This window comes from Dendrobates tinctorius, unplaced genomic scaffold (assembly GCF_039654945.1).
Source record: "Dendrobates tinctorius isolate UK_male_01 unplaced genomic scaffold, ASM3965494v1 ptg000063l, whole genome shotgun sequence".
Classification (NCBI taxonomy): Eukaryota; Metazoa; Chordata; class Amphibia; order Anura; family Dendrobatidae; genus Dendrobates; species Dendrobates tinctorius.
In genome coordinates this window covers 32,024,448-32,039,116 of record NW_027361731.1, presented here as the reverse complement: position 1 = coordinate 32,039,116, position 14,669 = coordinate 32,024,448, and the positions used below count along the sequence as shown (strand labels likewise).

At 47.2% G+C, this 14,669-nt stretch overlaps 1 protein-coding gene across 1 annotated transcript in view; it reads left to right on the top strand.

Moving 5' to 3' along the window:
* The window catches only part of LOC141094126 (uncharacterized), a 114,475-nt gene that overhangs the window by 46,667 nt on the left and 53,139 nt on the right, over positions 1–14,669 (top strand). The window lies entirely within an intron of this gene.

The window sequence follows — 14,669 nt, the reverse complement described above, 5'->3', positions numbered from 1 at the left end:
GCAGTCTCTGAAAAGGGTAGAGAGGCCTAGATGTCGCTTTCTTAGGGACTTTTACTGTTTTACCTGGGTTGTGCTGTGCACAGATGAGGCATGATTGTACAAGTTTCGCGGCTGCGTAACTGAAACCAGGAGCGATCCAGAAGGCATCTACCATGGCACACATGTGACTTTTTGAGGTGTGAGTGGGGCCATGTTCTGCTTGCGCCATGATTGGGAACAGGGACTTTGGTGGGCACAATTTATCCTTATTCTCCCATACTCCATTTGAGTTCAGCTCAGCTCCCAGTCTCCCCCGGTGTACCTTCTCTGTTTGGGCAGCTTTTTGCTGGAGGGATTTCAGGACATCTAGGCTCAATGTGGCTGGAATACGCTGACTCCCCGCCACCATCCACTGCTCTCTCTAGGCCGCCTTGTGCTACTTTAGCAGCCTCGTTCACCCTTCTGTTGCCCTCTACCTCCACGGAGTCACCTTTGTGTGTGCTTTTACCTTGACAATGCCAACCTGGACTGGTAACATCAATGCCTCCATCAATTGTTTCACCAGCTCTGCATTTTTAATGGGCTTCGAATCTCTGAAAATATTAGCGGCTTTACCTGCAGCGGCTCTACACACCTCAGTGAGTGCCTTCAACTCTGCCTCCTGCGCCGACATGTGAGGAGAGAGTGGTTCCGCTCGGATTACCTCATGTGAGGATACTACTGCATATCCAGTGTAGAATCGTCCATCCTGGTGGTATCTGGGGCCATCTACAAAAAAGAAACTCAAAGTCTGCATTAGGAACAGGTTTTTCATGAACGTGTGCAAACCCAACTGTCTCCTGACTCATCAGTTCTATGCAGACATGTTCATGCGTCATGTCAAATTATCCTTCCTCACTCACTAATACGGTCACCAATTCCCCCTTTTCTGAATCCACAGGCAGGAGGGTGGCTGGATTCAGAACGTTACACCTTTTGAGGAGTGACATACTCAGGAATTAGTAGAGCACACTCAAGTCGGAGCTGTCTGGCCATAGACAGATGTTTTGGTTGAACTTGTATGAGTATGGCATGGATGTCATGTGGGGAATAGATTGTCAAAAGAAACATCAGTGTGATCTCACATGCCTTTCCTAGTAGTAGTGCAGCTGCTCCTACCGCACAGACACAATCAATTTTGTGTGAGGTCCCGGGTCTGATGACAAGCAGCCATAAAGTGGTTGGAATATTTGTGAAGCGGACCTTATCCAAGGCCTACTGTAGGTCACTAAATCTAGGAAAGTGCATAGATGCTGATGTGACCTGGGTAGAGGGAGATCTTGAATTGCCTGGTTCCTGTCAGGTGTCTGGTACCTTCGGCAATATAATGTCCCAACAAATGTCACCTTCTGTTTGTAATACTGTAATTTGTCACGTGAGACCTTGCAACCCTTAGGGTCATCCACGTACTGTAATAGTACAATCAGCGGATGAGGTGATTGCCACTACTCAAGGATCCCTGCCATTGCTGCTGAATAGATGGCAGGGGATTTCTTTCCCCCTTTGTGGGAGGACTGTCCAACAATATTGTTCACCTCTATGAGTAAAGGAGAAAGATACTGACAGTCAGGGTGCAGGGGTACAGAGAAGAATGCACCTGCTAAATCAATGAATGTGAAACATTTTGACATTACTGGGATCTGTGACAGTATTGTGTGTGTGTGTTAGGGACGATTGAGGTCACACTCACTGTATCATCATTAATAGCCCTTAAGTCATGAACCTTTCTGTAAGTGTCAGCAAACCCTTGAGTCCTTTTTTTCCTAATGGGATACAAAGTGGTGTCGCAGGGGGAAGATCTTTGCAGTCCAAAGGGGGGGTTTCTTTGCACCAGAACCCCTGCCATCACATACTCTCTAATATCTCTGCTCGGGGCAATTGATTTGGCTAGGCTCAAGGGGTATTGCTTAAAACAAGGAGGAGTGGTTCCTTTTTTTTTTTTTCAATTTAATCATGACAGGGGGAATGGGCAACCGACCCACATCATTTTTCCCCCCTTGCCCAAACAGTGTCTGGCACCTGTCCCATTTCCTCATCCTCAGGCATTTTGGTGTCAGGTGTTAGTTTCACCGCTTTTGTCATATACACAATTGCCGCAATCTTACACAAATGTTTATCTGAGAGGGGACTTGTGACTGTAATGCCCTCAGGAGAGTACTGTATGATGGCCGGGATCGCACTCAGCACATCTGCTCCCAGTAAATTCATAGGGGTATTGTCACTAACAATAAGTTTTGTAAGTACCACAATTCCAGCACCTCACTGTTTCTATGTCCTTAGGTCCCTTATTACGTCTCCACTTTTTTCCTTGTGCTCCAGCATACATGACAGGTCGTCTTATTGTCCTTGTTTGCTCAACTCCTTTAGCTACCTTAAGGAGGTCTTTCGGATCTACATATCTCCATTCAGGTCTGGCTGGCTGTACTGCGTCTCGTAAGTCTTTGTTCATACCGTCAATGAATGCATTCACCAGTATTCTAACATCAAGTGGGTTTATGCAAATGTACCCCATGTCTGCCCATTTCAGCTGTAACCGTCCAAAGTACATCTCTACACTCTCTCCTTTTTGCTGTGTCACATTAGTCAGGAGTACGGACTGCTCTGATTGTTCCACTGTAGCCCATTGTCTTAGTGACTCACAGTACGTCTCCCCAGACAGTGCAGATTTATCATCCATGCCCCAAGCCTGATTCTTTGTCACATCTGTGTGTGTCTTAATTATATGTCTTAGTGCATCACCTGCCTTTAAACTCACCAACCTCTCTAGGTCTGCCCAGGTACACTTATATGTCTGCTGTACTTCCTTTATGTGTCTGTAAAACGGGAATGGTTGGTCTTCAGGGTCAGGCAACTGCTTCAACAAAGCTAGCTGGTCAGAGGGGCTCTAGGGATAATACACCTGCATCTTTCTTATTCTAGTCGCACTTCTAGGTCCTGATGGGGTTGGTCGTCTGATGTCTACTGTCAGCTTACTCCTCGAAGGTCAATGTCCCCACTACCCACTATCCACATTATTATGTCAGCTTCTTATGATCTTGTCTGGATAGGATTTAGCGCAACTCGCTTAGGTCAGTAGCACAGGTCACACAAGTAGCTATTCATTCTGGGTTTGTCTGAGTCTGACCACAGTGTTTACAAGTCCATCTGTTTTGTCTGGGTCTCTGGTTAAATTTTGTCAATCAAAACATTCATAATACACCTTCCATACTGCTGCACATTCATTCTCAAGCATCATTTATTCACTTGCTATTTTCTTCCCTTGTCTGTGCCTTTTTGTACATCCAAACATTCACACTCTGGTATTTTTGCCTTTTTAAATATTGGTCCAACCTGTTTCACTGCTTCCTTTCTTCTCTGTCTTTTACAATTTGCATAGCTGTCTTGGATCTCATTGGGGGCACCGACTGTACACAGAAAAAGTTGCCATGGCTTCAACCTTTTTCTGCCGACAGCTCACCTTTCTTCTGAAATGCCCTCCCAGTGTGCCTGGACCTCTGTCTTACAGGCCACACTTAGCAAGTCAGAGAGAGCCTGCCAAGGTGTAGCGGGAAGGCTCCTTGCCTCTCACCCGGTAGACCTACAGGATGTAACGGGAAGGCTCTCTGCCTCTCACCCGCTAGATCAGCTGACTAGATAGGAATAGGCCTTTTTCCTTCTAGCCCAGCTCCATGGATTGTGGGAAGGCTACTTCAACTTAGACAGCTCACCTTTCTTCTGAAATGCCCTTCTGTGTGTCTGGACCTCTGTCTTACAGCCCACACATAGCAAGTCAGAGTGAGCCTGCCAAGGTATATCCAGAGGGCTCCTCGCCCTCGCCTCTCACCCACAACAAAAAACCCGCTGACTAAAGTAAGAAGGCCCAAGTGTGATAGGCCTCTGACCTACTTTATCAGCCGTACAGTCGGCTACCTCCTCTGTTGATACACAATTTGCTATACAAATCAATCACACAACTAGAAGCAGGTTCAAGCACATTAATGACTAAACAATCACTTACAATGACCAAACAATCACTTATAATGACCAAACAATCACTTACAATTACCAAACAATCACTTACAATTTCCTTCTAAATTAGGCACCATATTTTACTTTTAACTTCCAACTTCAATTAAGTACTGTTGCTTTAAAATGCACAAATCTTTCAGCGCGTACCTTACGGATAGAATTACAGAGAATTTTGAGCACAGCTCACACTCAGCAGAGATAAGAGCGAAGTGAGAAGAAAAACTGCGCAGCGGCATCATTCCCCCCTCCCATCAGAATGCAGCGTTCTTCACAGAATTCCATAGTTCTTTAGACTTATCAAAATCAATTTCTACAAAGAAACTCAAAATCACGGGATTTCACTGAAAGAGCAGATAACTGTATAATGAGATTAACCATGCCTTGCCCTTTTTGTGACCAAATGCATTCAGGAAACTTTACAATGTAATGCCACATATAACACGAGCTATATCATTACTCAATTCATTCAGTCTCTGATGTAGATTTGAAATTTCTATAACGCATCTGTCCGGGATTCCACCACAACGAGAAAGGTAACAATCTCTTGACACAAAAATGATGTGTGATGATTCATTCATACGTGCTCATTCAGGGATTTTTTTATACTCAATTCATTCAGAGGTTCTCATAGACATATATACAAGGATTCACACAGTCTGCCTATCTTGGACCTTGGATTTAACACCTTAACCTACAGCAGTGTCCACTGACACTCTGAGAACACCAAAGCCAACTTTTTTAAACAACAAGAATCAATGAAAACCAAACCAACGTCAGAAGGTCCAAAACAACCAAAAACCACAGCCCTATACAAAATACAGCCTCATATGATTTACTGCCAATCAAAAACAACAACAACTGCACATAGTGTATCCCAGGCTTTGTGTAGCACAGTACACCAGTACACAACCAGTTAGTATATTAGTATATTGCCAGAACAGTTTAACAGATAATACAGATGACAATTATTATCTTATTACTCTATTATTCAACTCTCATACAGACATACTCACCACTCACTGGTGATGTGGGTTCTTTTGAACCGTGTTTGTACAGTCTTACCCAGAGATATGTAGACATCCTTAGAAAGGTTGCAGATGCAGAATCAATGTAAGAATAAATGTTCTCACCTGCTGCAGCCTGGATTCTGCATTTTCAACCTCCCAGGAAGCTCCCACATACGCAGGGGTGGATTAAGGGTAGCCAGGGCCCGGGGCAGTTCAGACTCTGTGGGCCCCCCTCGTCACGTGACGGGGGTCACGAATCGTAGAGCCACACTCTACATAGAGAATAATGGGGCCTCCAGCACCGACCTCCACCCGCAGAGCCACACTCTACATAGAGAATAATGGGGCCTCCAGCACCGACCTCCACCCGCAGAGCCGCACTCCACATAGAGAATAATGGAGCCTCCAGCACCGACCTCCACCTGCAGAGCCCCACTCCACATAGAGAATAATGGAGCCTCCAGCACCGACCTCCACCCGCAGAGCCCCACTCCACATAGAGAATAATGGAGCCTCCAGCACCGACCTCCACCCGCAGAGCCACACTCCACATAGAGAATAATGGAGCCTCCAGCACCGACCTCCACCCGCAGAGCCGCACTCCACATAGAGAATAATGGAGCCTCCAGCACCGACCACCCGCAGAGCCGCACTCCACATAGAGAATAATGGAGCCTCCAGCACCGACCTCCACCCGCAGAGCCACACTCCACATCGAGAATAATGGAGCCTCCAGCACCGACCTCCACCCGCAGAGCCGCACTCCACATAGAGAATAATGGAGCCTCCAGATCCGACCTCCACCCGCAGAGCCCCACTCCACATAGAGAATAATGGAGCCTCCAGCACCGACCTCCACCCGCAGAGCCACACTCCACATAGAGAATATTGGAGCCTCCAGCACCGACCTCCACCCGCAGAGCCACACTCCACATAGAGAATGGAGCCTCCAGCACTGACCTCCACCCACAGAGCCGCACTCCACATAGAGAATAATGGAGCCTCCAGCACCGACCTCCACCCGCAGAGCCGCACTCCACATAGAGAATAATGGAGCCTCCAGCACCGACCTCCACCCGCAGAGCCACACTCCACATAGAGAATAATGGAGCCTCCAGCACCGACCTCCACCCGCACTCCACATAGAGAATAATGGAGCCTCCAGCACCGACCTCCACCTGCAGAGCCCCACTCCACATAGAGAATAATGGAGCCTCCAGCACTGACCTCCACCCGCAGAGCCACACTCCACATAGAGAATAATGGAGCCTCCAGCACCGACCTCCACCCGCACTCCACATAGAGAATAATGGAGCCTCCAGCACCGACCTCCACCTGCAGAGCCACACTCCACATAGAGAATAATGGAGCCTCCAGCACCGACCTCCACCCGCACTCCACATAGAGAATAATGGAGCCTCCAGCACCGACCTCCACCTGCAGAGCCACACTCCACATAGAGAATAATGGAGCCTTCAGCACCGACCTCCACCCGCAGAGCCACACTCCACATAGAGAATAATGGAGCCTCCAGCACCGACCTCCACCCGCAGAGCCGCACTCCACATAGAGAATAATGGAGCCTCCGGCACCGACCTCCACCCGCAGAGCGGCACTCCACATAGAGAATAATGGGGCCTCCAGCACCGACCTCCACCCGCAGAGCCGCACTCCACATAGAGAATAATGGAACCTCCAGCACCGGCCTCCACCCGCAGAGCCGCACTCCACATAGAGAATAATGGAACCTCCAGCACCGACCTCCACCCGCAGAGCCGCACTCCACATAGAGAATAATGGAGCGTCCAGCACCGACCTCCACCCGCAGAGCCGCACTCCACATAGAGAATAATGGAGCCTCCAGCACTGACCTCCACCCGCAGAGCCACACTCCACATAGAGAATAATGGAGCCTCCAGCACCTACCTCCACCCGCAGAGCCGCACTCCACATACATGGCTGCTCTCAGTGCTCTGTGCTGTGCGCACAGGACCTGTGATGAGGTCACAGGAGGGGAGGAGACAGGGGTCACATGATCGCAGGCCCTGACACCTTACCTCCTGTGATCTCATCACAAGCCTTTGCACGCTACCAGCAGCATCAGCGTTCACGCTACTTGTAGATGCTGCTGGTAGCAGAGCACATAATGCCGCCCCCACGGTCACTCACTTTTAGGTGGGGAGAAGATGGAGTGCCATTGCAGCAGCCAGCAGGAATGTGGTGGGGGCCCCCTTAGAAGCTCTTGTGGTGGGGGCCCCGGGGCTGAAGCCCCGCCTGCCCTGCCTATAATCCGGCCCTGCGCGGTGGCGGATTATAATGGGGCAATTTACTGGCCTGGGCTGTGGGCCCCTTAATCCCACTGGGCCCGGGGCAACTGCCCAAATTGACCTCATTATAATCCGCCACTGCACATACGGATTCCGAATAGGCTGGTTTCCACGGTCCCCGTTGGGCGTCAAAAACTGTCGTAGCTGCTTTTGTTCTGACCAAGCGTCAGCTGTCCAGATCACCAGTGAGTCCGAATTGTGAGGTTTTTCGCCCTTTCTGTTGCAAGCGCTTGGAGACAAAGAGACTTCAACACACAAGCCGTGGTCAAATCACTTTATCTGACGTAATGAAATACAAGACATGTTTTTATACCATTTACCACAATATGTGACTCTATGGAGCTCATTTGGCCCCCACCATCACCTCAGGGTCGTACCTTGTTTACAATATACCCAGAACACGTTGTTGAGAACAAATATGATAACAAGTATAGTTTCCTTGAAGACAGAGACTACTAGTCTACATAAGAATAATTCTAGCAATAATAAGGCAAAAGGCAATTGAAGTCTTAAAGGCATTTAAAGGGATATAAAAGCAAACCATTAACTCTTCTATATCAGTTTCCTCTGGAAGGAGAGGAGTTTAAATGGGACATCCCGAAAGTCGATGTCCAGGTGGCAAGGGTGGTAAAGAAGACGGTTCTACCGTTTGATGATGCGTCTCAGCTTAGAGACCCGATGGACCGTAAAGCTGAAAGCCTCCTGAGGAAAACATGGGAAGCCTCTGCGGCCACCTTAAAATCAGGAGTTGCATCCACTTGTGTCTCTAGGTCCCTCTTTCAATCGATCGAGGAGCTAGAGAACCATATCTCGCATGGTAGCTCAAGGAGTGACCTCCTTAACTCACTCCCTATCTTGCAGAGAGCTACGGGCTTCCTGGCAGATGCATCAATGGAGATGATCCGTACTTCTGCCAGAGCCATGGTACAATCAAATTCTGCCAGAAGAGCCCTCTGGCTTAGGACGTGGAGCAGAGACATTACAACCAAGGTTAAACTATGCTCTTTACCCTTTAAAGGTGAACATGTCTTTGGCCCTGCCTTAGATGAAATTCTGGAAAAAGCCACTGACAAAAAGAAGGTGCTTCCAGAGCAGAGAACCTCAAGGAAACGTCTTTTTCGAGGCCCCCAGAATCAGTCATCCCAACCACGAGGAAAGGGAAAGACGGGAAGATGGAGCTACACTAAAGGGAGAGGCAGGAACATCCTGGCCCCTAGCAGCAGCAACAGCAGTCCCAAGAAAAACAATGACTCGATCCCGGTGGGGGGAAGGCTTTCGAGTTTCTTTCCTGCTTGGCAGTTGATTTCCAGCAGCCCCTGGGTCCTCAGTGTGATCAGAGAAGGCCTACTGCTAGAACTCGAATCCTATCCCCCTCGGGGTATGAGTCACCTCCCTACCATCTTGGGAGACCCCAGCTCTAAGTTCCGGCATTCTGCAGTTGCTACAGTCAAATGCCATCTCTCGAGTCCCTGTGAAGGAGCAGGGAAGAGGGCATTATTCCCGACTGTTCCTAGTAAGAAAGCCCACAGGGGAGTCGAGAATAATAATAAACCTAAAAGGCCTCAACCGACACATTGCATACCACAAATTCAAAATGGAGTCGGTAAAGACCGCCATTCCTCTAATAGGGCAGTCTTACTTTATGGCAACTATAGACCTGAAGGATGCCTATTTCCACATCTCCATCCATCCTTCCCACAGAAAGTATCTGAGGTTCACGGTCCACCAGGGTCCAGAAATAAGACACTTTCAATGCAACGTACTTCCATTTGGGATATCATCTGCTCCTCATGTTTTCTCCAGGATCATGACGGAGGCTGTGTCCCACATCCGAAGTCAGGGCATATGTATTGTACCCTACCTCAACGACCTACTAATAATAGGAGCCTCCTACCGCACTCTGGAACTACAGGTGACTCAGACCCTGAGCATCCTCCAGTCGTTAGGATGGATCCCGAACATAAAGAAATCTCAGATCCAACCCTCCCAGGAGGTGAAATTCTTAGGAATCCTACTGGATTCAAAAAATCAAATGTCCTTCCTCCCGGAGGAGCATCAGAGATCCATAATATCAAGGATCTCAGAGTTGAGGGAACAGAGGTCCCCCGACCCTCAGGTCAGCTATGTCCATACTAGGATCTATGACCTCCTGTATCCAGTCAGTACCTTGGGCACAGGCCCACTCCAGAACTCTCCAGTCCCATATTTTAAGAAACTGGAATCGGGATCACACCTGTCTGAACAAAAAGGTCCAGGCCCCAAGGGTAGTGAGAGCCTCGCTGGCATGGTGGATGGACCACAAGAACCTGTGCAGGGGAATCAACTGGTCTCAGACCCCTTTAGTCACGGTAACAACAGATGCCAGCAAAAAAGGCTGGGGAGCTGTAGTGTCTCGTCACCCATTCCAGTGGTTATGGAGCCAGAAAGTGAGCGCAAGATCCTCAAACTTCAGAGAACTGAAGGCAGTGGAAGAAGCTCTACTGGCAGCAAGGCACCTGGTCCGGGGCCAGCACATCAGAGTCTACTCAGACAATATAACAACGGTGGCCCATCTCAGGCACCAGGGTGGTACGAGATCCAGCAGCCTGGAGGGCCTCTCAAACCGAATATTTTCCTGGGCCGAAAAGCACCTTCGCTCTTTGACGGCAATTCACCTGAGGGGTACCGCCAATCTTCAGGCAGATTTCCTAAGCAAAAAAAGCATCCAGCCTGGCGAGTGGACCCTGAGCAAATTAATCTTCCAGAAACTGGTCAACAGGTGGGGCCTCCCGGAGGTGGACCTATTAGCCTCAGGAGAGAATGCTCAAGTGGAAAACTACTTTTCACTGAACCCCAGGGACAGATCCCTGGGAGTGGATGCCTTCGCCCACAGGTGGAAGTTCCATCTAGCTTACGCCTTTCCGCCAATCCCAATCCTTGCTGCAACCCTGAAGAAGATTCGGGACGATCAAACCCCGACAATCCTAGTAGCTCCGTTATGGCCAAAGAGGAGCTGGTACTCTCTAATTACGAAGCTGGTGGTAGACGGACCATTCATCCTACCCATGGAAGACGACCTCTCGCAAGGCCCCCTACATCACCCAAACCTCCAGGGAATGAGGTTGGCGGCCTGGCTACTGAAACCCAGATCCTGAGGGCCAGGGGCTTATCAGAGGCGGTAATAAAGACCCTACAGAAATCCCAAAAACCGGTTACTATCGCCATATATAATAAGATATGGAAGAGGTTCTCTTCATGGTATCTACCAGACTTGCCTGACCCAGAGAAACCTAACATTTCTCGTATCCTGGATTTCTTGCAGAGGGGACTAGAACTGGGTCTAAAACCTACCACATTGAAAGTACAAGTGTCAGCATTAAGTGCTATGTTCGACTGTGACTTGGCCAACCACAGGTGGATAAGAAGATTCATGACATCGGCCACTAGACTTCATCCAAAGAAGTTAATAACAGTCCCAACATGGGACTTGAATGTGGTGCTTACGGGACTCACTCAACCTCCCTTTGAGCCCTTGTCATCCTGCACTTCTCAGCTCCTCACCTGTAAGGTGGCCTTCCTTGTAGCAATAACTTCAGCAAGGCGAGTAGGAGAGCTCCAGGCGCTCTCAGTTAGGGAACCCTACCTAACTATTAGAGATGATTCCATAGTTCTCTCTCGACCCATCTTTTCTGCCGAAGGTAGTGTCCGACTTCCATAGGTCACAGAATATAGTCCTTCCGTCATTTTGTCAGAACCCAGTGAACCCCAAAGAAGAGGTGTTTCATACGCTGGATGTAAGACATATTGTTCTCCACTACCTGGAGTGTACCAAACCCTATAGAGTTGACCACAACCTATTTATCCATACATCTGGCCCAAACAGAGGGAAGAAGGTGGCGAAGAACACCATTGCCAAATGGATTAAAAAGGCTATCTCTGAAGCTTACCTGACGCAAAACATCACTCCCCCTGCTGGAATCAAGGCGCATTCAACACGATCTACCTCTACGTCATGGGCTGAGAGGGCAGGCGCATCTTCAGAGCAGATTTGTAGGGCCACAACTTGGTCCTCCTTACATACATTTACTAGACATTATAGATTAGACCTTGTATCCAACAGAGATCTAGTCTTCGGCCGAAAAGTTCTTCAGGCTATTGTCCCCCCTAGTGCAGTATAGGTTGTTATGCCTCCTATGCTGTCGTGGAAGGTTGCTAGAGAAAATAGAATTAGACTTACCGGTAATTTGGTTTCTAGAAACCTTCCACGACACCACTATTTCCCTCCCTGCATTCTTGGACAAATTCTGAGAATCTTAAAGGTAACTGGTGCTATGGTAATCAGTTGTAAGTCACTGGTGAGAGGGAGGAGGGAGGGACCTTTTAACCTCTCGTGCTTCCTGTCCCCCATTAGGGCGTGGAGACGACCTCATCCTATGCTGTCGTGGAAGGTTTCTAGAAACCGAATTACCGGTAAGTCTAATTCTATTATCCGAAACAGTCAGAAAACTAGCCACTAGTGTTGAGTATTCCGATACTGCAAATATTTGGTATCAGCCGATATTCGCTGTTTCGGAATTCCGATACCGAGTACCGATATTTTTTCAATATCGGATACCGGAATCGGAAGTTCCCATAATGCTATGAGCCACTGTTGTGGCTGAGATTGGCTGCTGAAATGATGTCATCATGATGCGCGGTCTGTGCGCATCATGATGCGCGGTCTGTGCCGACTGCGGGGGGGTCTGTACAGGCCTGCCGGGGGCCTGTGCCGGCTGTCGGGGGTCTGTACGGGCCTGCCGGGGGCCTGTGCCGGCTGTCGGGGGTCTGTGGGGGCCTGTGTCGGCTGTCGGGGGTCTGCACGGGCCTGCCGGAGGCCCGTACCGGCTGTCGGGGGTCTGTACGGGCCTGCCGGAGGCCTGTGCCGGCTGTCGGGGGTCTGTATGGGCCTGCCGGGGTCTGTGCCGGCTGTCGGTGGTCTGTACAGGCCTGCCGGGGGTCTGTGCCGGCTGTCGGGGGTCTGTACCGGCCTGCCGGGGGCCTGTGCCGGCTGTCGGTGGTCTGTACGGGCCTGCCGGGGGTCTGTGCCGACTGTCGGGGGTCTGTACCGGCCTGCCGGGGGCCTGTGTGGGCTGTCGGTGGTCTGTACGGGCCTGCCGGGGGCCTGTGCCGGCTGCCGGTGGTCTGTGTGGGCCTGCCGGGGGTCTTGTGTGTGTGCAGGCATCGTCCGATGGGACTACAAGTCCCATCGGGCTATGCCTGCTACAATGACTGATTGACGACACATTAGCCAACGATGGGACAGTAGTAGTCCCATCATCTGGCTAATGTGTTGAATGAAAAAAAAAAAAACATACATACTACATACATACTACATATATACAACATTCATACAACATACATACATACTACATATATACTACATTCATACAACATGCATACATACTACATACATACAACATAGATACTACATTCATACAACATACATACTACATATATACTACATTCATACTACATATACTACATACATGCTACATATATACTACATTCATACAACATACATATATACTACATACATACTACATATATACTATATTCATACAACATACATACATGCTACATATATACTACATACATACTACATATATACTACATTCATACAACATACATACTACATACATGCTACATATATACTACATTCATACAACATATATACTACATTCATACAACATACATACATACTACATATATACTACATTCATACAACATACATACATACTACATACATACAACATAGATACTACATTCATACAACATACATACTACATATATACTACATTCATACAACATACATACATAATACATACTACATACATGCTACATATATACTACATTCATACAACATACATATATACTACATATATACTATATTCATACATACATACATATATACTACATTCATACAACATACATACATACTACATACATGCTACATATATACTACATTCATACAACATATATACTACATTCATACAACATACATACATACATACTACATACATATATACTACATCCATACAACATACATACATACTGCATACTACATACTTACTACATACATACAACATGCTACAGACATACTACATACAACATACATACTAGATACAATACATTCATACATTCATAAAATACATGCATACATACATACATACATACTACATATATACTACATTCATACAACATGCATACTACATACTACATTCATACTACATATATACTACATACATACTGCATACAATACATTCATACATTCATACAATACATACATATAGACATACAGTACATATAACATAGAGTACATACTCACCATTACTTGTCACTTTGTTCCCCGAAGCCAGTGTCATCTATGCAAAAAATTAGAAAATAACAAACAAGCGATATACTCCCTGATCCGCAGAAATCCACGAGGGTCCCACGCCGATTTCCCGTGGAGAACAGCAGCATCAGCTGATGCGACCGCTCTCTAGGGGGCTCCAGGAATCCAATGACGGGAGGTAGGTATCCTTCCACACTGTATTCCTCCACCACTGTAAAAAAAAAATAGTCCCTAGTCTCACTTTTGGCATTGCTGTGTGAGAAAGTTCCCACGCAGCTTTTGCCATAAAGCAAGACTAGGGACTATTTTTTTACAGTGGCGGAGGAATACAGTGCGGAAGGATACTTACCTCCCATCAATGGATTCCTGGGGCCCCCAAGAGAGCGGTCGCATCAGCTGATGCTGCTGTTCTCCACGGGAAATCGGCGTGGGACCCTCGTGGATTTCTGCTGATCAGGGAGTATATCGCTTGTTTGTTATTTTCTAATTTTTTGCATAGATGACACTGGCTTCGGGGAACAAAGTGACAAGTAATGGTGAGTATGTACTGTATGTCTATATGTATGTATTTTATGAATGTATGAATGTATTGTATGTAGTGTGTATGTTGTAGGTATGTTGTATGTCTGTAGCATGTTGTATGTATGTATGTAGTATGTACTATGTATGTATGTTGTATGAATGTAGTATATATGTAGTATGTATGTATTGTATGTAGTATGTATGTAGTATGTATGTTGTATGTCTGTAGCATGTATGTATGTTGTATGTATGTAGTATGCATGTATGTATGTTGTATGAATAGTATATATGTAGTATGTATGTATGTTGTATGAATGTTGTATATATGTAGTATGTATGTTGTATGAATGTAGTATATATGTAGTATGTATGTATGTTGTATGAATGTATTATATATGAAGTATGTATGTTATATGAATGTTGCATATATGTAGT